Source organism: Mobula hypostoma, chromosome 4 (genome assembly GCF_963921235.1).
Source record: "Mobula hypostoma chromosome 4, sMobHyp1.1, whole genome shotgun sequence".
Taxonomy (NCBI): domain Eukaryota; kingdom Metazoa; phylum Chordata; class Chondrichthyes; order Myliobatiformes; family Myliobatidae; genus Mobula; species Mobula hypostoma.
Genome location: NC_086100.1, coordinates 11,673,195 through 11,697,378, shown reverse-complemented (window position 1 = coordinate 11,697,378; position 24,184 = coordinate 11,673,195). Strand labels below are relative to the sequence as shown.

Sequence of the window (24,184 nt, the reverse complement as noted above, 5' to 3'; positions counted from 1 at the left end):
AAGGCATTAAGAAGCAGATGATGGAATATGAAAGTAAGGTAGTCAACAATATTAAAGAAGGTAAACCAAATGTCTTCAGATACATGAAGTGTAAAAAGGTGGTGAGGGTAGATATCGGAATCATGAAAAATGATGCTGGAAAGTTAGTAATGGGGGACATCGAACTGGCAGAGTAACTGAATATTTTGCATCAGTCTTCACTGTTGAAGACACTAGCAGTATTCGTGTGTGTCGAAGTCAGAAGTGTGTGAAGTTCAAAATAAGAGCGTGAATATTGTTGGTAAACTGAAAATTCTGCACGTATAGAGGTCACCTGGACCAGATGGCATCCAAAACCGCCCCCGCCACCCCTCACCAAAGATCTAAAATATGCAGCTTAAGAGACTGTGGTGACATTAGTAGTGATCTTTCAGGGATCAGTTGATTCTGGTATTGTTGCGGAGGAAGGGAAAATTGCAAATACCACTCCACTCTTCGGGAAGTGAGAGAGACAGAATAAAATATAGTCCTCTTAGTCTGACCGCAGTGGTTGGATAGATAGATATTGGGGCCGACTGTGGTAGATATGGTTTCAGAGTACTTGGAAGTACATGATAAATTAGAAGGCAGTCAGCATAGATTTCTCAAGGGATAATCTTGCTTCATAATAATTTAAGAGTCCATGGTATTGCAGGAAACATATTAGCATGGATAAAGCATGGCTCTACTGGTAGTAGCCAAAGAATGGTAATAAAGGGAGTCTTTCTGGTTGGTTGACTGTGACTAGTGGTGTTACACAGAGGTCTGTGTTGGGACTTTATCTTTTTAAGTTTTATATCAATGACTAATAACGAAACTAATGGCACTGTGGCAAGATCTGTAGACAAACGAAGATTGGTGGAGGGGCAAGTAGTTTTGAGAACATAAGGAGGCGAAAGAAGGACTTAGTCAGGTTAGGATAGTAAGCCCATAGCAGCAGTTGGATTGCAGTGTCAAGATGTGTATGGTCATGGATGGTAAATGAAATAAGATACCATAAGGACCGTAAGACATAGGAGCAGAATTACACCATTGGAGGGAATTGTTGCTCGCTGCCGCTTACGCGCGGGAGGGAGGAGCCAGGGAGGGTGACTTTAGGGTTCTAATATTTAACTACCATTCATTATTTGGGGCACTCCTCTGTTTTCGTAGAAGACTGCGCAGGAAAAAACATTTCAGGAGGTATATTGTATAGATTTCTCTGACATTGAATAAACCTTTGAACTTTTGAAGGTACAGAATTCATTGAAAGAAGCGTTACAGATGGAGAGGTTCATAAATATTTTAGCACGTTGGCGTTCCTAAATCAATGTATCGAGTACTGGGGTTGGAATTTATATTGAAATTGTGTATAACATTTGTGAGCTCCAATTTTGTGTATTGTTTGCAGTCATCTTACGTACCTGCAGGAGAGATTTCAATAAGATGGATAGTGTGAAGAGAAAAGTCAGATGGATTTTGCTTGAACTTGAGGCCCTGAGTTATAGGGAAGGTTTGTATTGGTTAGTACTTAATTCCTTGGAGCTTCAAAAAATGACAGTAATTTGGATAAAGGTGTACTAAACTGTGGGGTGTACAGATAGGAACAATGCACGAATGCATTTTTTTCTCTACTAAGGGTGGGTGGAGTAAGAACAATTAGTCTTGGATTAGGTGACGAAGATGAAAAGTTTAAGAGGAGCATTTGGGACAAAATTCTTCACTGTTAGGGCCATGCCATTGTGGAACAAGATGCCAGCGGACGTGGTGGATGCGAGATTGTTTTTAAAATTTACTATATGTTTGGATAGGTACATGGATAGGAAGGGCATGGAGGGCTATGGTCTGAGTTCAGGTTGATGGGACTCGCAAATTAATACTTGGTTTTGGATGAGATGTGCAGAAGTGCTTCCTTCTGTGCTGTAATGGTCCATAACTCTATGAGTCTATGACTGAACAAATCCAAGATGGCATTCAGCAACGCTGCATGCAAGGTTAGGAAATATTATAGTGGCACGAGAAATAGAAGGTATAGTTTACTCGAGTACATAGTGATAAGAAAGAAGGCTATTCGGTCCATCGGTCCTGTCCCACCATTCTGTCTGTTCACGGCCAATCTACGATTGTCTCAACTTACAAACGTACTTTATGTGCCAGTTCCCCTTCACGTTTCATCTATCTGACTCCATCTTAAATATAACTAACAATTTTGCCTTCATCACCCCTGGGGTTAGAGGATCGCAGGGATTCAAGAAAATCTCAGAAATGAAATGCCAGCGCAGCTCAGTTTGAAAGGATGAGCGTCTTACCTCATGAACGTTTCCCCTTCTTTGATACTCTCCAGCTGCTCATCCAATTTCGCCTTCTATCGTTATTACATGTAACTCTGAGTAAGTTCATCCCTCGGTAACTAAAACACAAGAATATACACCACACTGTGGAGACTGCATTTCAATTGCATTGAGCGAGTACATGCAGAGCAAAATCAGCCATATCCAGGGTGTGAAATTGTGTTCCATTTCGCCAACGCAAATAGATGATAAAATAGTCATAGTCATAGTCATACTTTATTAATCCCGGGGAAAATTGGTTTTCGTTACAGTTGCACCATAAATAATTAAATAGTAATAAACTATAAATAATTAAATAGTAATATGTAAATTATGCCAGGAGTTTAGTCCAGGACCAGCCTATTGGCTCAGGGTGTCTGACCCTCCAAGGGTGGAGTTGTAAAGTTTGATGGCCACAGGCAGGAATGACTTCCTATGACGCTCAGTGCTGCATCTCGGTGGAATGAGTCTCTGGCTGAATGTACTCCTGTGGCCACCCAGTACATTATGTAGTGGATGGGAGACATTGTCCAAGATGGCATGCAACTTGGACAGCATCCTCTTTTCAGACACCACAGTGAGAGAGTTCAGTTCCATCCCCACAACATCACTGGCCTTAGGAATGAGTTTGCTGATTCTGTTGGTGTCTGCTACCCTCAGCCTGCTGCCCCAGCACACAACAGCAAACATGATAGTACTGGCCACCACAGACTCGTAGAACATCGTCCGACAGATGTTAAGGGACCTCAGTCTTCTCAGGAAATAGAGACGGCTCTGACCGTTTTTGTAGACAGCGTCAGCGTTCTTTGACTAGTCCAGTTTATTGTCAATTCGTATCCCCAGGTATTTGTAATCCTCCACCATGTCCACACTGACCCCCTGGCTGGAAAGACCATACCATATTCCCGGTCGTACTCCACAAGATATCTCCGAAGTTCATCATTAGTTCCCGCCCTGGCGTAGCCGACCCATTGTAATATCTGACGCTTACAATGCCAAGGCTCCCCACGAAATTCGCTCGTAAGATCACAAATTCGTATCTTGGAACCGGGTCTCCATTTTTATCAAAATTTACGGTTCCATGTGAAAGATGTGAAAAGATAAAGGCAATATATTGTGAAAGATAAAAGCAGTATCATGGTAGATTGACTGTCTGAATGTTAAGTTTAAAAGTGAAATAGAAACTAGTATTTGTATACGCTTCTGTAATGTGCTACATGAAACCTAGTGACAAAGAGATCAATGTTTGGACTCTCTCTCTCTAAGTAGCCGTGAGGGTGAGTTTGTTTCCATTCGACTACGAAAGTGTGATTGTCATTTAGTTAATCTACAGGAGTGGGTTCTCTGGTGAGGGGAAAACCTTTGTGAATACCACTTGTGTATTTACCCTTTGTCTGGGTGTGGTAGTTCACTGAAGAAAGGCGCCCCTGTGTCAAAGCACTGTTGGAGTTATTTCGATGGTCGTGGAAATGGATAAGTGGCTATCACGTTGTGTGCTTGGGGTAACCTTGTGGAATCTACCGGTGTGTCGACCCTTACCTGGGTGGTGATTCCCTTGAAGAAGGCCCCTTTGTGATAAGCTACTGTTGGGACACTCCGGGGACACTCCGGGAGAGAGAAAGAGAGAGAGACAGAAAGAGAGAGAGAGAGAGAGAGAGAGAGAGAGAGAGAGAGAGAGAGAGAGAGAGAGAGAGAGAGAGAGAGAGAGAGAGAGAGAGAGAGAGAGAGAGAGAGAGAGAGAGAGAGAGAGAGAGAGAGATACATAATCTCTGCTAACCTGTTTGATTTATCTGGTTTTATGGTACTTTATTACGTAGTTACTAATAAAATAAAATTAGTTAACAGCAAAACCAGACTCCAGGTGTCTTCCATTTCTGCTGGCTCTTTAACCGGTTACGGGGTACAAAATATGAGCAATATGAAAACTGCATACCCTGGAGGTTCCTTCATATTTCTTTGGAAAGTATTTACACTCTGCTGGGAGTGATTTTAGATTCATCCACTATTATTCGACGTAGTTTTTATTCGCTCTGAAATTCCCCAGCTGTTAGCGAGACGAACCAACATCAATACATGATCCCTCCAGTGCCATTGCATCAGCGGAGATTTAATATATTATGACAGTTGTAGCGGTGATAAAAAGCCGCTTTGGGATAGCTTCGAATCTTTCCTGTGGCAATATAAATACAATTTCTTCGCTCTGATCCTAACAAGTCCCTACAACTAAGCAATGTCTTTCGTACTCCTTTCGATGTTGCTTGGAACTTCGCCAGAAACACATGGAACCCTCTGCAAACGTCGAGCAAAAGACAATTTGCCTGATTTATACAAGGATGGGGATATCATGCTTGGAGGAATTTTCACAATGCATTTTGATCTAATCCATGACTTCAATTCATTTACCTTTTCCCCGAAAAGCACCATGTGCAAAAGGTATGCTTACCTCTTGCAGATAGTGAATTCTTTATCACTCCCTCTAGTTTGCTATTTCTGGTGGAAATTGCTCTTACCCAATCATTAGATCTTTCAATTCGAGACTTAATTCTCATTTGAAGAAATAGATATTGTTATCGTTTCTTTTAGTCATGCTGATGTGGCATGGTAGGATAGTAAGTTTAAATGTGTGCATCAAGGTGAAATACATGAATTAACGTTCACAACAAGTCTCTTGTGTCCTCATAAGAGTCTTTGTTTATTATTCAAATCTTTGATACCGCACTGCGATTAAAACACATTTAGGCACGAAACAAAAACATAAAAATTGTACAATTGCTGGGAATGGAAGTACCATTCATCAGTTGCTGTATGAACTCATCAGGCCAGGAGGCATCAATGGAAAATCGTACAGTCGACATTTCGCGTCGAGGCCCTTCCGCAGGACTTAGCCTGTATCGTCGACTGTATTCTACTCTATAGAGGCTGACTGGCCTGCTGCGCTCCTCCAGCGTTTTGTGTGTGGCACGAAGAATGTGGTTCTAATGGAAGAGAAGTCGTATTATTTTTCTCCATCTCAGAAATTCCAGGAAAAAAAACCGCTTAAATATTCTTTACTTCAGGCGCTACACTTGCACTGGGAATTGTAGTAAATTAGGTACACCAGCGTCGTAATCAGAATAGTGTACGCAAATGAAAGGGGAAATCAGCCATGTGTCCAATTGAAGGTATTTATTATAGCCCAATTAAAGTTTTATTGGTGCATATCAAGTAATAATTTGAATTACAATATTTTACGTTCACAGCAGTTACTAGTTCTCCTCTATTATAATACATATTGTGCTATTATTTATTTCATCGGAGATGTCGTGCATTATTTTAGAGAGATATCATATACGGAGTCGGAAAAACAATAATGATAGAATATGCTGTTTCATTGATTAAAAAATACTAACTGCTTTACGATCTCGGCGGGTCAAGCAGTACCTATGGGAGAAAAAGAACTGTCGACGTTTCGGGTGGGTACATTTCATTGGGTCCACATCCACCATGAGTCACTGTGTTTTGTTTCGAAGTGGGTGTGCGTCATTTTAAACAGAGTATGCTGTGTGAGCATATGGTGAAGATACCAAGTACTGTACATTATCTTCATGCTGACTCTAAATGAATGGTCTCAGATCTAAACGTCGACAATTTATTCCCCTCCATAGATGCTGTCTTACCTCGTGAGTTACTCGTGCATTTGCTGGGAGTTTCTCAGAATTTCCAGCATTGTTGATTTTTCAGTGTTTCTGTAAATATTCAGTAGTGCCTACGCACCAGTACTCACTTTACAATATGTTGTGTCCATAAGCTCACGGAAGATTCTGAGCACTCTGTCAATGAACTGACACTTACATGGCGGCCACAGAAGCTGAGCGCACTCCAGCCTCATTACAAGAACAAGACAGATTCTGAACTTGCTGTAAATATTGAACAACGCACACAAGGTACTGGAGGAACTAAGCGGCTGAGAGTATGTTCATGGCGGAGAAAAAACAGTGGATTTTTCGGGCCGAAAACCTATAAAAGAACTGGAAAGACAGCTACTCTCTGGCTCTGCGCATTTCTGCTCCAGTCCAGAGGAAACGTCTCGGTCCACAATATAAAGTGATTCCCTCCGTTGATAAAACATGACATTCTGTGTTAGTCCAGCATTTGTGTGTGTTACTTTTTTCTTGTTATTCACATAACTGCGCAGTCGGCCGTGTACTACGAGGAACATTGTTGCTTCCGAGCCCCCTCGTATAGTGTCCGTGCAATCCTGTTTACTGTGAAATTGAGCCTATTTGCTATGTTGAGCTGGTGAAACCACCAAAAATCATTGTGGGTCCGGACCCAAGCTCTGTGCTGTGAACATCCGTGATCGGCAAATGGGAATTGCTCCATTTTAAATCTTTCAAAATTCTTGATTGTTTTCTGTAACTTCCTGATTGAATTAAGCACCTGGAGACTTCATAAACTTATCTTATGTTTATACCACAGCTTTCGGTTTGCGAGCTTCCGACTGGCGCAGACAATGATTTTTGCCATTGAGGAAATAAACCAGAATGAGAATCTCCTCCCGGGGATCACACTCGGGTATCAGATCCACGATGACTGCTCATCCTCCACGATCGCCTCGAAAGCAGCTCTCGCTTTGATCAATGGAGAAGAAGAATCAATTGAATACCCTGAATGTACAGGTTCTTCCCACGTCGCGGCAATTGTTGGTTGCGGTCCATCTACAAAATCCATTGTAACTGCAAGAGCAATTGGATCCTTTGGAATCCCGTTGGTAATGTGTCTAAGATTTGGCTGCATTTTAACTACGGCGGTATATCTCCTAATTAGCACCAACGCTAGCACAATTATATATATATTGTGATTTTACAGTCTATGAAATATACCAGAGAGTCTTCACGCCTCATTCACAGAAATGAACCGCAAGAACATGAACTTCCCATCTGTTAAAGTGCACTGCAATAGAACACAAAACAAAGAGCAGAGAAAGGTACCACCCAGGAACACTCCCTTCAGCACATGTGCTGTGCCGAAATGATTAAACTATTAGTAAAATGGCGAACAGATCAATCACTTTGATCTTCAAAATGCCCTGTCACTCCTATCTCTGCACATTCAAGCACCCATCCAAAAGCCTTTATAAAAGCTCCTATCGTATATACCTCCTTCACCAATCCAGGAAACGTACTTCAGGTACCGCGTGGCACATCTCCTTTGATCTTTCCCATTCCTCACGTTAATTTCTTGCACTACAATATGCAACCTTTAAAGACTTGGTGAGACTGAAAAAAAAAAGAGACAGTCTCTTCAGTCTATGCTAAGTTTATTTCCATCAAATCTCCGGTCATCTTCCGTCGTTCAGAGGAAACAACATAATTGTGTCCAAATCCTTCTTAAGGTTACAACTTCCAATCCAGGCAGCATCCTGGTAAATCTAGCAGACATCCGTACCAAAGTCCCCACATCCGTCTTCTAATTGAAAGTCCTGAAGCAGGAGCAGAAATCCTAATTTCGCTAACAAATGCTTTATTACAAGAGTAATAAATAACTTATTTATGGAACATTTTAAATTATGCTCGGAAAGTTTTGCATACTTTTCATATTGCATATTTTATATTAGTTTTGTAGAATCATAAGATGTTCCACAAAGAAAAACCAGCTATTTATCATTCTCCTAGTGCGTAAAGCCGGACACAGGTACTCATTTATTTATCTCCTTCCCTACAGGTTAGTTACTACTCCACCTGCTCCTGTCTCAGTGATAAGAAGGAATATCCAACGTTTTTTAGAACTATCCCCGGTGATCAGTACCAGTCCAAAATTCTCGCGGAACTGGTGAGAACCTTTGACTGGACTTGGATTGGAAGAATTAGAAGTAACACCGATTACGGCAATTTCGGAATGCGAGGATTTATTGAACATGTAGAGAGTTTGGGATCTGTATTGCCTACTCTAGGTCATTTCACAGGACTGACCCTCCAGAAAAAAATCAGTAAAGTTGTTCAGGCGATTAAACAGGCATCTACTAAAGTGGTGGTGGCCTTTGTTGACGGTGGTGATATGCAAATTTTATTGGATTGGAACTGAGGCGTGGGTGACAAGAAATTTTCTCCCGCCTGAACATAGAGCAGTTTATCTCACTGGAACAATTGGCCTGGCCACCCGAAGGATAGAAATAGATGATCTCAGAGATTATCTTCATAATGTGCATCCTTCAAACTTTCCTGGTAATATTATGGTGACTGAGTTTTGGGAAACTCTATTCACCTGCTCTTTTACAACAGACAACGGGACAAACACGGGAAACTCTCCACGTCAGGTTCGGCCATGCACCGGGAGTGAGCAGATGGCAGGGATAGAAAATGACTATATTCCGACAATAATGGACGGGAGTTCATACCACGTGTATGCAGTGGTCTACTCCATTGCTCACTCAGTCCACAATTTGTTAACCTGTGTAGAAGGCGACGGATCCTTTATGAATAATACATGCGCACATATTGCAAATTTCGAGCCATGGCAGATAGGCATGTAATTCCTTTGCTAAAGCAACCACGTCATTAAGAAAGAAATCATATTTTGTGTTCCATTTTTATTTGCTGGTATTCAAATATTGACCACTATATTTTAGCAATGAACTTTCTTTGTGGTGGTCCAACATTTGTTCACAGAATATACTTACCAATGTTTTGGAAATCAATCTGTTGAGAAGGCAGGGCTGCATGAGCGAATATACAGCGATGCAATTTTTCCTAGTAACACTGCGATTCACGCTTGGATCCTTTGCAGTGGACATTGGTTGAAGTTGGCAAGATAACTGGTTGAATTATCCCTTTCACTTCGTAGCAGCCCCCAGTGGATTTTATTCCACTTTATTAGATGGTAGTGATGGGGCAGTATCTAACATAGAGAACAACGATTATGGCAGCACTCCAACGGTTTTGTAACTCTGTCCGCCTCATATGCCTAGAGGAGTACAAGTCTCTTACCTTATATCTACAAACCATAGCTTCTAATTAATTGATTATACCTGGGGATCCACGGCAACTACAGCATTCATTACACACCAAGCACACTCCCCAGAAAAATGTCCGTCATGTTTCTGACCCGTCTCCCATATCAATGCAGAAAAACAAATTGCCTATGGAAATCACCAAGTCACGTAAATGGACAGTCGCCTTATCTCCAGCCACAAATGAGGCTTTTCCCGCTGAGGTCCTTAAGCAGTACTTCTTATCATATCAGATGTTTTACTCTCGATCCGAGACTCGGTAATCTCTAATCACATTTATTGTTTATATAGTACTATCATACAGCTCACTTCAATCATTTCCGTTTTCCACAAAGTTGAATGTCAGTATTTATGGGTACCATAGCTACATCATGGTTGAAAAATACCATGCATTGCTTCCTTCACCCCCTTCCCCTAGTTGATACACTACCTCCGTACCGTGAATTTCACAGTGAAGTCGGGAGAAACCATATATCTTGACAAAAATGGAGATCCGATTCCAAGATATGAATTTGTGAATTTGCAAAAGAATTTCAAGGGGAGCGTTAACATTGTAAACGTTGGATATTACGACGGCTCTGCATCCCCAGGACGCGAACTAAAGATTAACGTCAGAGATATCGTGTGGAGTATGACCGGAAATACGGTAAGTTTTTTTTAACCATGCATTTGGATTAGATTAGATTATGAAGACACGCAGTCCTCTTTTACTGTCAGTTAGTAATGCATGCATTAAGAAATGATACAATATTTCCACCGGTGTGATATCACAAAACACGGAACAGACCAAGACTGAAAAAAAAACTATCAAACCACATAATTATAACATATGCTAACAACAGTGCAACAATACCATAACTCGATGAAGAAGTCCATGAGCACAGTAAAAATTCAAAGTCTCTCAAATGCCTCACATCTCACGCAGACGGAGAGAAGGAAGAAAAACTCTCCCTGCCATACCCGACCACGGTCCGACTCTGAGTCATCCGAAAACTACGTGCTCTAATCAGCTCTCCGACACAGAGTACTGAGCTCCATCTCTACCCGAACGCTTCGACCTCCTCCTCGGTCGCTAACAGCAGGCAAAGCCGGAGATTTTGAGGCCTTCCCTCCGAAAGATTCCCGACCGCGCAGTAACGACAGCAGCGAACGAGCGTTTCAGAATTTTTACCAGATGTTCCTCTGTACTTTCACGTCCATGTTCATCAAATCAGAATTGTCCACGGCCCCTATTTAACAGATACGATATCATTTTTCAACGGAGGGCTCCTCCCGCCTATTTCGTTGGCAAAATGGAAAACAGCTCCACGCCCTGTATATGACCAACATTGTTTCTATATATTCATGCAATGTAAAAAGTAGCCTCCACAGTGTGTTGAATTTTCTAAAGAGTTTAAACATTTTTTTTTGCATTTTCATTTAAGCAGAGTCTATATCATTGAGGCAATGTGGCATCCGTTTCATGAACCCTATACAGATTACATCTGAGGAAGTGTTTTCTCCCTTGGGGCAAATTAACGTCGATATGTCCGCAGCGCCTGAAAAAGTATTCTTGCGGACCCTACGGTGGCCAGTGCGGCAATTGCAAGTGCCCTAGCAAAACCATCCTTAGCTACAGGTGAGGGCAGTCAGTGCTATTCTACTGCTTCAAGAATGGTCCATAATGAATCAAGGAGATTATAGACCAGTAAGCCTGACACCAGTAGTGTGGAAATTATTGAAAAGCATTTTCAGGGACAAAGGATAAATGAGTAGTTAGATAGACATGGGCTGACGAAGGATCGTCAGGAATACCTTCTTGCGTGATAGGTCCTGTCTAGTCAATCTCAAAGATTTCGAGGAACTTACCAGGAAGTACATGAAAAACAAGGCACTGGATGTTCACTACATGGACTTAAAAAGACATTTTATATAGACTCGCACAGGAGGTTGGACAAGAAGAATTAATCAAGACGAGGTATTAATTTGGATTAGACATTCGCTTTCAGAGAGAAGACAGGCAGTGTCAATAAATGATTGCCTCTCTGACTGGAGGCATGTGTCTACTGTAGTGCCACAGGGACTGGTGCTGAGTCCACTATTGTTTGTCACCCATATCTATATGATTACGTGGTTAACTGGGTCAGCACATTTGCGAATGGCAACTACGTTGGAGCTGTCGTGGACAGCAAGGAATACTACAAGGGCTTGCAGTGGGATTTGGACGACCTGGAAAATAGGCTGAAAATGTCGGTGGAATTTAATACAGACAAGTGCGAGGTTTTACACTTCAATAGGACCAACCAGGGTAGGTCTTAACCAGTGAACGGTGGAAAAATAACCTTTGGAAATACCGGAGGTCCATAATTCTTTGAAGTTGTATCAGAGCTTTGCAGAATCGTAAAAAAAGCTGTTGGTACATTAGAACATAGATCATAGAACAGTACAGCACAGTACAGGCCCTTCGGTCCACAAAGTTGTGCCGACCCTCAAACCCTGCCTCCCACATAAGCCCCCAGCTTAAATTCCTCCATATACCTTTCTAGTAGTCTTTTAAACTTCACTAGTGTATCTGCCTCCAACACTGACTCGGGCAGTGAATTCCACGCACCAACCACTCTCTGAGTAAAAAACTTGCCTCTAATATCACCTTTGAACTTCCCACCCCTTACCTTAAAGCCATGTCCTCTTGTATTGAGCAGTGGTGCCTTGGGGAAAAAACGCTGGCTATCCACTCGATCTATTCATAGAAACATAGAAACATAGAAAATAGGTGCAGGAGTAGGCCATTCGGCCCTTCGAGCCTGCACCGCCATTTATTATGATCATGGCTGATCATCCAACTCAGAACCCAGCCTTCCCTCCATACCCCCTGACCCCTGTAGCCACAAGGGCCATATCTAACTCCCTCTTAAACATAGCCAATGACTGGCCTCAACAGTTTGCTGCGGCAGAGAATTCCACAGATTCACCACTCTCTGTGTGAAGAAGTTTTTCCTAATCTCGGTCCTAAAAGGCCTCCCCTCTATCCTCAAACTGTGACCCCTCGATCTGGACCTCCCCAACATCGGGAACAATCTTCCCGCATCTAGCCTGTCCAATCCCTTTAGGATCTTATACGTTTCAATCAGATCCCCCCTCAATCTTCTAAATTCCAACGAGTACAAGTCCAGTTCATCCAGTCTTTCTTCATATGAAAGACCTGCCATCCCAGGAATCAATCTGGTGAACCTTCTTTGTACTCCCTCTATGGCAAAGATGTCTTTCCTCAGATTAGGGGACCAAAACTGCACACAATACTCCAGGTGTGGTCTCACCAAGGCCTTGTACAACTGCAGTAGTACCTCCCTGCTCCTGTACTCGAATCCTCTCGCTATAAATGCCAGCATACCATTCGCCTTTTTCACCGCCTGCTGTACCTGCATGCCCACTTTCAATGACTGGTGTATAATGACACCCAGGTCTCGTTGCACCTCCCCTTTTCCTAATCGGCCACCATTCAGATAATAATCTGTTTTCCTATTTTTGCCACCAAAGTGGATAACTTCACATTTATCCACATTAAATTGCATCTGCCATGAGTTTGCCCACTCACCCAACCTATCCAAGTCACCCTGCATCCTCTTAGCATCCTCCTCACTGCTAACACTGCCACCCAGCTTCGTGTCATCCGCAAACTTGGAGATGCTGCATTTAATTCCCTCATCCAAGTCATTAATATATATTGTAAACAACTGGGGTCCCAGCACTGAGCCTTGCGGTACCCCACTAGTCACCGCCTGCCATTCTGAAAAGGTCCCGTTTATTCCCACTCTTTGCTTCCTGTCTGCTAACCAATTCTCCACCCACACCAATACCTTACCCCCAATACCGTGTGCTTTAAGTTTGCACACTAATCTCCTGTGTGGGACCTTGTCAAAAGCCTTTTGAAAATCCAAATATACCACATCCACTGGTTCTCCCCTATCCACTCTACTAGTTACATCCTCAAAAAATTCTATGAGATTCGTCAGACATGATTTTCCTTTCACAAATCCATGCTGACTTTGTCCGATCATTTCACCGCTTTCCAAATGTGCTGTTATCACATCCTTGATAACTGACTCCAGCAGTTTCCCCACCACCGACGTTAGGCTAACCGGCCTATAATTCCCCGGTTTCTCTCTCCCTCCTTTTTTGAAAAGTGGGGTTACATTAGCCACCCTCCAATCCTCAGGAACTAGTCCAGAATCTAACGAGTTTTGAAAAATTATCACTAATGCATCCACTATTTCTTGGGCTACTTCCTTAAGCACTCTGGGATGCAGACCATCTGGCCCTGGGGATTTATCTGCCTTCAATCCCTTCAATTTACCTAACACCACTTCGCTACTAACATGTATTTCACTCAGTTCCTCCATCTCACTGGACCCTCTGTCCCTTACTATTTCTGGAAGATTATTTATGTCCTCCTTAGTGAAGACAGAACCAAAGTAATTATTCAATTGGTCTGCCATGTCCTTGCTCCCCATAATCAATTCACCTGTTTCTGTCTGCAGGGACCTACATTTGTCTTTATCAGTCTTTTCCTTTTTACATATCTATAAAAGCTTTTACAGTCCGTTTTTATGTTCTCTGCCAGTTTTCTCTCATAATCTTTTTTCCCCTTCCTAATTAAGCCCTGTGTCCTCCTCTGCTGAACTCTGAATTTCTCCCAGTCCTCAGGTGAGCCACTTTCTCTGGCTAATTTGTATGCTACTTCTTTGGAATTGATACTATCCCTAATTTCTCTTGTCAGCCACGGGTGCACTACCTTCCTTGATTTATTCTTTTGCCAAACTGGGATGAACAATTGTTGTAGTTCATCCAAGCAACCTTTAAATGCTTGCCATTGCATATCCACCGTCAATCCTTTAAGTGTCATTTGCCAGTCTATCTTAGCTAATTCCACTTATTATCTTGTACACCTCTACCAAGTCTCCTCTCAGCCTCCTTCTCTCCAACGAGCAAAGACCTAGCTCCCTTAATCTCTGATCATAATGTATACTCTCTAAACCAGTAAATCTCCTCTGTACCCTTTCCAATGCTTCCACATCCTTCCTATAGTAAGGCGACCAGAACTGGGCACAGTACTCCAAGTGTGGCCTAACCAGAGTTTTATACAGCTGCATCATTACATCGCGACTCTTAAACTCTATCCCTCGACTTATGAAAGCTAACACCCCATAAGCTTTCTTAACTACCCTATCCACATGTGAGGCAACTTTCAGTGACCAGTGGACATGTACCCCGAGATCCCTCTGCTCCTCCACACTACCAAGTATCCTGACATTTACTTTGTACTCTGCCTTGGAGTTTGCCCTTCCAAAGTGTACCACCTCACACTTCTCCAGTTTGAACTCCATCTGACTCTTCTCAACCCACTTATGCATCCTATCATGTCTCTCTGCAATCTTTGACAATCCTCTACACTATCTTCAACACCACCAACCTTTGTGTCGTCTGCAAACTTGCCAACTGACCCTTCTACCCCTACATCCAGGTCGTTAATAAAAATCACGAAAAGTAGAGGTCCCAGAACAGATTCTTGTGGGACACGACTAGTCACAATCCTTCAATCTGAATGTACTCCCTCCACCACGGCCCTCTGCCTTCTGCAGGCAAGCCAATTCTGAATCCACCTGGCCAAACTTCCCTGGATCCCATGCCTTCTGACTTTCTGAATAAGCCCACCGTTTGGAACCTTGTCAAATGCCTTACTAAAATCCGTATACATCATATCCACTGCACTACCCTCATCTATATGCCTGGTCACCTCCTCAAAGAACTCTATCAGGCTTGTGAGACACGATCTGCCCTTCACAAAGCCATGCTGACTGTCCCTGATCAGACCATGATTCTCTAAATGCCCAGAGATCCTATCTCTAAGAATCTTTTCCAACAGCTTTCCCATCACAGACGTAAGGCTCACTGGTCTATAATTACCCGGGCTATCCCTACCACCTTTTTTGAACAAGGGGACAACATTCGCCTCCCTCCAGTCCTCTGGTACCATTCCCGTGGACAACGAGGACATAAAGATCCTAGTCAGAGGCTCAGCAAACTCTTCCCTCGCCTCGTGGAGCAGCCTGGGGAATATTCCGTCAAGCTCTGGGGACTTATCCGTCCTAATGTATTTTAACAACTCCAACACCTCCTCTCCCTTAATATCAACATGCTCCAGAACATCAACCTCACTCATATTGTCCTCACCATCATCAAGTTCCCTCTCATTGGTGAATACCGAGGAGAAGTATTCATTGAGGACCTCGCTCACTTCCACAGCCTCCAAGCACATCTTCCCACCTTTATCTCTAATCGGTCCTACCTTCACTCCTGTCATCCTGTTTTACTTCACATAATTGAAGAATGCCTTGGGGTTTTCCTTTACCCTACTCGCCAAGGCCTTCTCGTGCCCCCTTCTTGCTCTTCTCAGCCCCTTCTTAAGCTCCTTTCTTGCTTCCCTATATTCCTCAATAGACCCATCTGATCCTTGCTTCCTAAACCTCATGTATACCGCCTTCTTCCACCTGACTAGAGTTCCCACCTCACTTGTCACCCATGGTTCCTTCACCCTACCATTCTTTGTCTTCCTCACCGGGACAAATTTACCCCTAACATTCTGCAAGAGATCTCTAAACATCGACCACATGTCGATAGCACATTTCCCTTCAAAAACATCATCCCAGTTCACACCCGCAAATTCTAGCCTTATAGCCTCATAATTTGCCCTTCCCCAATTAAAAATTTTCCTGTCCTCTCTGATTCTATCCTTTTCCATGATAATGCTAAAGGCCAGGCAGCGGTGGTCACTGTCCCTCAGATGCTCAGCCACTGAGAGATCTGTGACTTGACCCGGTTCATTACCTAGTACTAGATCTAGTATGGCATTCCCCCGAGTCGGCCTGTCCACATACTGTGACAGGAATCCGTCCTGGACACACTTAACAAACTCTGCCCCATCTAAACCCTTGGAACTAATCAGGTGCCAATCAATATTAGGGAAGTTAAAGTCACCCATGATAACAACCCTGTTATTTTTGCACCTCTCCAAAATCTTCCTCCCAATCTGCTCCTCTGTATCTCTGCTGCTACCAGGGGGCCTATAGAATACCCCCAATAGGGTAACTGCTCCCTTCCTGTTCCTGACTTCCACCCATACTGACGCAAAAGAGGATCCTGCTACATTACCCACCCTTTCTGTAGCTGTAATAGTATCCCTGACCAACTGAAATCCAGGATTATTGAGAATCCATTCCTGCCCCGGTGCCAGCCAAATCTCTGTAATGGCCGCTACATCATAATTCCATTTATGTATCCAAGCTCTCAGTTCATCGCCTTTGTTTCTGATGCTTCTTGCATTGAGGTACACACATTTCAGCCCTTCTACCTTACTGTCTTTACACCGTTTATTCTGGTTCTCTGTTGGCCTTCATAATTCAAAGTACTGAGTACAGGAGGTGGGACGGTATGTTGAAGTTGTATAAAGTATTGGTGAGGTCTAATTTGGAGAAATGTGTGCAATTTGGGTCACCTATCTACAGGAACTATGTTCATAATTTGGAAAAGTGCAGCGAGAACTTGAAAGAACGTCGCCAAGTCATGAGGACTTGATTGAGAAGGAAATATGATTATGTCTTTATTCCACGAAATAGAGAATTTTGAGAAAAGATTTGAAGGTATGCAGAATTATGAGGTATTTTACTAAGGTATTTGCAAGTACAGTACTACCCCTGAGATTGGGTGGGGCTACAACCCAATGTGTTTATGGTGAAAGTAAAAAAGGTTTATGGGAAACATAAGGATACACGTCTTCACTCAGAGGGTCGTCCGTGTTGGCAACGAGCTACCAACACAAGTGGTGTATGCGAGTTCGATTTTAATGCTAGGAGAATGGACAGGTAAATGGATGATAGGTATATGGTAAGCGATGGGCCCTCTGCAGGTCGATGGGAATAGGCTGTGACTCTGTAACTTAAAACTGCTTTACCTCACTTCTATAGAATACGTATCAGTCTCCCGAATGAATAGATATGGATGAAATTCAGTTAAGATGTCCTCCAACACATATAAAAGTTGCTGGTAAACGCAGCAGGCCAGGCAATATCTCTAGGAAGAGGTGCAGTCGACGTTTCAGGCAGAGACCCTTCGTCAAGATGCTGCCTGGCCTGCTGCGTTCACCAGCAACTTTTATGTTTGTTGCTTGAATTTCCAGCATCTGCAGAATTCCTGTTGTTTAAGATGTCCTCCGTCTCTTTTAATCCCTCGCATGATTTACCATTCTGATGTTACAGAGGACCAAATATATATATTGGATTTCTCGGATTTTCCTTCAACTTGTCTGCCAGAAGAACCTCATGTCTTACTTTTAGCCATCCGGAAGTTCTTTTTTAACAGTTCCATTGCATTTCTTAGATTACACAAGCCCCTCGTTTGTTCATTCCAAGCTTACACCTTCTAGTTACCTCGTCCTTTTCCTTACCCAAGAGTTGAACATCCAACACCTAAACTCACCCGGTTTTCCAACAATAACTCTTGCATGACCCAGCAGCAGACATTAGGACGCCATTCTCAAATTTTGATTGCAGTATTTTCATGCAGGCTTACCAACAATTATCCCAACAACCATCTCATTTTCTCCACTGTAACAAACAAAAAATGTTTGGGGAACTCAGCAGGCCCAGCAGCATCTATTAAAAGATTAAACAGTCGAAATTTTGTACAGAGACCCTTCATCAGGACTAGGAAATCAGCTTTATGTATCGCTTCACCTAGAAGGACTGTGTAGGCCCTGTTTAGTCGTAAGTGAGGAGGTACAGGGGCCAGTGTGGTATTGTACCTTTGGAAGGATAAGTACCACGAGCAAGATCTTTTGGAGATCTCGCTGGGGACTGCGGAAATTATGGAGATTTATGTGATGAATGCGGAAGCTAGTGGGCTGGTAGGGAAGGTCAAATAGTTAGCAAACGATCCCGAATGGTCAATAGAACACCCCAGTTCAGGTGCAAACAATCAATTTTGTGCAGGTCCCATATTTTGCAGAAGGCGGCAAGGTGCTCCAAGCATCTGAAGCCCCTCCACACTGTCTGAACTCACCAGCACGTGGCACGTCTAGCAATCCTCAGATATAAGAACATAAGAGCCAAAGAAATAGGAGCATGAGGAGGCCATCTGGACAGTCGATCCTGATGCACCATTCAGAAAGAACACGGCTGATCTGACCATGGACTCATCACCACCTGCTTGTTTTTACCCCATAACCCTTAATCCACCTAGTATGCAAAAATCTACCCAACCTTTTGTAAATATAGTTACGGAGGTTGCCTGCACTGCTTCATTGAACAGAGAGTTCCACAAATTCAGCATTCATGAGGAGGTAAGGTTCTTCCTCATCTTCGTCCTACGAAATAATATTCCGGAAATAGTAGGGGACCGACGGTCTAGTGAGATGGAGGAACTGAGGGAAATACATGTTAGTAGGGAGGTGGTGTTATGTAAATTGAAGGGATTGAAGGTAGATAAATCCACCAGGCCAGATGGCCTGCATCCCAGAGTGCTTAAGGAAGTAGCACAAGAAATAGTGGATGCATTAGTGATAATTTTTCAAAACTCTTTAGATTCTAGATTAGTTCCTGAGGATTGGAGGGTGGCTAATGTAACCCCGCTTTTTAAAAAAAGAGGGAGAGAGAAACTGGGGAAATATAGACCGGTAAGCCTGACATCGGTGTTGAGGAAAATGTTAGAGTCAGTTATCAAAGATGTGCTAACAGCACATTTGGAAAGCGGTGAAATCATCAGACAAAGTCAGCATGGATTTGTGAAAGGAAAATCATGTCTGACGAATCTCATAAAATTTTTTGAGGATGTAACTAGTAGAGTGGATAGGGGAGAACCAGTGGATGTGGTATATTTGGATTTTCAAAAGGCTTTTGACAAGGTCCCACACAGGAGATTAGTGTGCAAATTTAAAGCACGCGGTATTGGGGGTATGATATTGATGTGGATAGAGAATTGGTTGGCAGACAGGAAGCAAAGAGTGGGAATAAACGGCGCGTTTCAGAATGGCAGGCAATGACTAGTGGGGTACCGCAAGGCTCAGTGCTGGGACCCCAGTTGTTTACAATATATATTAATGACTTAAACGAGGAAATTAAATGCAGCATCTCCAAGTTTGCGGATGACACGAAGCTGGGCGGTAGTGTTAGCTGTGAGGAGGATGCTAAGAGAATGCAGGGTGACATGGATAGGTTAGGCGAGTGGGCAAATTCATGGCAGATGCAATTTAATGTGGATAAATGTGAAGTTATCCACTTTGGTGGCAAGAACAGGAAAACAGATTATTATCTGAATGGTAGCCGATTAGGAAAAGGGGAGGTGCAATGAGACCTGGATGTCATTGTACACCAGTCATTGAAAGTGGGCATGCAGGTACAGCAGGCGGTGAAAAAAGCGAATGTTATGCTGGCATTCATAGCAAGAGGATTCGAGTACAGGAGCAGGGAGCTACTACTGCAGTTGTACAAGGCCTTGGTGAGACCACACCTACAGTATTGTGTGCAGTTTTGGTCCCCTAATCTGAGGAAAGACATTCTTGCCATAGAGGGAGTACAAAGAAGGTTCACCAGATTGATTCCTTGGATGGCAGGACTTTCATATGATGAAAGACTGGATCGGCTAGGCTTATACTCTCTGGAATTTAGAAGATTGAGGGGGGATCTTATTGAAACGTATAAAATTCTAAAGGGATTGGACAGGCTAGATGCAGGAAGATTGTTCCCGATGTTGGGGAAGTCCAGGACGAGGGGTCACGGTTTGAGGATAAAGGGGAAGCCTTTTAGGACCGAGATGAGGAAAAACTTCACACAGAAAGTGGTGAATCTGTGGAATTCTCTGCCACAGGAAACAGTTGAGGCCAGTTCATTGGCTATATTTAAGAGGGAGTTAGATAAGGACCTTGTGGCTAAAGGGATCGGGGGGTCCGGAGAGAAGGCAAGTACAGGATTCCGAGTTGGATGATCAGCCACAATCGTACTGAATGGCGGTGCAGGCTCGAAGGGCCGAATAGCCTACTCCTGCACCTATTTTCTATGTTTCTCTGTTTACTCCCCCGAATCTTCAGACTACGTTCCCTCGTTCAGGTCACGCCTTGGAGGTCATGTCGTTTAAATTAGTACCTAATTCCCTGAACCTAAATTGCAGGACCTAGCCAACCTTACTCCCGAAATCATTGGTACCGACCTGGACTACGACCTCTGGCTGCTCATCCTCCCACTTAAGAATGTTGAGGACTCAGTTCGAGATGCACTTGACCTTGGCGCATGGAAGGAAATAAACCAAATGGAAGTCTCGCTCTCGACCACATAACATCCTATCTTTTCCCCAAACCAGTGGATCCACTATCACAACAGTACGTCTCTTGTACCAGCTCCCATCTCCTTACCTGCTGAGACAAACGCACAGATTAAGAGTTGGCTATCCCATTTCCTCGTCCAGTCAGTTATCCACTTACCTGGGTCCAGCACATTGGGTGCACCTACCTTCCCGTATTTCTAATCGATCTGCACATCAGGCTCCCGATTGATGTGGACCTCCGATATTAATATTTGAACGGAATTAGAAAGTAGTTTACGTTCTCTATTTCTAATGCGGTCGCAGGTCCATGGGAGTTAACTGAGCTGGGACTATTTACCTCTCCTTTTTCACTTCCGACGAATAATTCCTAATTTAGGATTGATTCTAAAATTCATCTCCTGTGCCGTGACAGAAAACACTAGTTTCTCCAGTTCTGCCATTTTAGCAACCATCGTGTGCGGCTTCACATCCGTTAGCGATGTTATAGCCCAGCTTTCGGTCAGTTAAACTTTCACTGCACAAAATACTTTTCGTTTACTTTTCAGACTCAATTTCCTGTGTCTTGTTCGCTGCTCCGCATGCTGAATGAGTGTATTTACGCTTCAAATGCATACCAACAGGATGTTTCTGTTGCTTCAGATCCCAAGAGCAATTTGCTCAGAGCCCTGTCTTCCTGGAACAAGAAAAGTCAGCCGGAAAGGGCAGCCACTATGTTGTTTTGACTGTGCAGAGTGCGCCGATGGTGAGATCAGCAACGCTACTGGTAAGTGCAGAGATGAAAAGCGACGTCTCTCATTTCCCCAGTTCTATGCTCACAAACGTTTTCATATCAAACGCTTATTCTTCCAGATTCCTCGGATTGCGTCACGTGTCCCTCGGACTACTGGTCCAATCGGGCAAAAACACAATGTGTTCTCAAGAAAGTTGAATTTCTTTCCTTTCGTGAAGTTCTGGGTTTTGTATTAGTCATTCTTGCTGTGATGGGCATGGGTTTTACCTTGGCCATCGCTGTGATTTTCTATCGGTATCGGGAAACTCCAATGGTTAAAGCGAACAATTCCGAACTTAGTTTCCTGCTCTTATTTGCCCTACTGCCTTGCTTTGTTTTCTCGCTCGCTTTCATTGGAGAACCGACCGGCTGGTCTTGCATGTTGCGCCGCACAGCTTTCGGAGTTGTGTTCGTTCTTTGCATTTCCTGCATCTTGGGCAAAACCATCCTTGTCGTGGTTGCCTTTAAAGCAACTCTTCCCAACAGCAATGTGATGAAGTGGTTCGGACCGACGCAGCAACGTCTGGGTGTCTTCAGTCTTCCCTTTTTGCAAGGCTTAGTGTGCGTTGTCTGGCTGAGTGTGTCACCGCCCTACCCATTGAAAAACATGAGTTATTACAGCGACATAATTATTCTGGAATGTAACGTGGGCTCATTGATCGCCTTTTATTTAGTGTCGGCCTATATTGCTCTGTTGTCCATAGTGTGTTTAGTGCTTGCATTCCTTGCCCGGAATCTCCCGGACAATTTTAACGACGCCAAGTACATCACTTTCAGCATGCTGATTTTTTGTGCTGTCCGGATAACTTTTATTCCGGTTTATGTGAGCTCTCCGGGCAAGTACACCGCGGCTGTAGAAGTGTTCGCTATCTGGGCATCGAGCTTCGGTCTGCTCCTGTGCATTTTTGCACCGAAATGTTACATTCTATTACTCAAACCAGAGATTAATACAAAGAAAAATATGATGGATAAAGGGACTTCTGTGTAACTACCAGCGTTCTTTGTATCATTGTGACATCCGTGTCTGTATTCCTCATTAAATAAACTAAGTTTTAAATATTTTGTTGCGATCGAAGTTCAATTTTATCCGATTTCAATGTTGTATGAATTTCTATCAATTGTTTCGATGTAATTTAAAATCTGTTGCGATATTTAATTTGGATTGTTCGGCCACTTAAAAGCGAAGTGGAAAGTTGAAATGTGATGTCCGATTTTCCGTATATTTCGGGTTACTCCATAATTAAACTCTGCAGGTCGAAACTCTTCCTCTGCCAACAGAGATCTTAAATTTTCTCAAAACGCTTCCAATATGTCAGTCTGATAGGAAATTGGAAAATTGCATAGATTGCATTGTGTTTATTCTGCATTATTACTGAGCAATTAAGACTTTAGTCATGGGAGAATACATTGCTGGTAGTGAAGGTTGGGAAAGAAATCCTATGTATTATACCTCAAATGCAATCAGCAGCTAAATTTTCCGCTTGGGAAATAAGTTAATAACCTGTCTCCTGCTGCTATCTCCCGTCCACTTTATTTTCGACATGTTCAACCATCGGACTATAAAATATAGGAGCATAATTAAGCCTTTCGACCCATCAAGACTACTCCGCCAGTTTTTCATAGCTGATCTATTTTCCTCTGCGTTCGCAGTACGTGGTTATTTGTGTTACTGTCGTTTTTCTGTCAGCTTGAACGAGTCTGGACCTCGTTCTAAGCTCTCTCATGAACAAGGCGTTTTCATCTCAGACATGTCCTTCCCTGGATTTTTTCCATCCATTCTCTGTAAACTCTTCACGCTATTGTGTGTGAACTTCACAGTAGATCAGCAGTTTCTGAAATAGTTAATCCAAACCCGAAGTTGCGCCAACAATCATTCATAGTCAACGTCACCTCGATCACATTTCTTCCCCAAATGGATGCTTGATAGAATCAGCAAATGAACCGCTTGACCATGTCTACATGCTTTTATGCATTGAGATGCTGTCACAAGATTAGTTGTTATATATTTTCTTTAATCAGCAGATGTATAGGTGTAGGTAATAAAGAAGCCACGGAGTGATGATTCAAATCCAAGGAACGTATTTGAGCAAGTGGTTCAATAACAACACTATCAGCTCTTTGCACAGTACTTGCAAATCTGCCGATGAACATTATTCAAAAAACTGACAGATTCCAATGCCCTGGTGGTCTAAATACCAGAGTTGTGATAAAACTGTCCTTGGAGCCACTTGGTACATTGGTTACCATCTTCCAAAATCATGTACATTCACATAAGTTCCAGTGGAGAGCAAACGTGACGCCGGTATTTAATCAACGAGAGAAAGAAAATGCAGAAAACTACCAATCAATAGGAAAAAAAATCGAAACGACGGAATCTATAATAAAGTCTAAGCCGTTAAGACGCTGAGAAAACAATAATATTTTCCGTTGAGTTAACGTATATTTACGAAAAGTGATCATGTGTGGCTGATCTTATAGCGTTTCTACCATGAGACAGACTGAACTTTGTAATCGGTTTGATATTGTCGCATTTTATAAGCTACTTTCTACTCAATTCTTTGTGGTATAAATAAATGTATTGATAAAATAGTCTACGTTAATGGTTACTGAATTAAATATTTACAAATGCTTGCGAGAATAAACGATTTGCTCTGTGGCTGCTGCTTGTCACGTAATTGGGACGAGTTAGATCTTGCGTTTGGAAAGGGAGTGTGATGAGGCGTCAAGAGGGACTTACGTATTTACATTTGA

General features: G+C 42.8%; 1 pseudogene; it reads left to right on the top strand.

Moving 5' to 3' along the window:
• Positions 1-6,801: 6,801 nt before the first annotated feature.
• On the top strand, positions 6,802-22,421 carry LOC134344714 (extracellular calcium-sensing receptor-like; annotated as a pseudogene).
• The last annotated feature ends 1,763 nt before the right edge of the window (positions 22,422-24,184 follow it).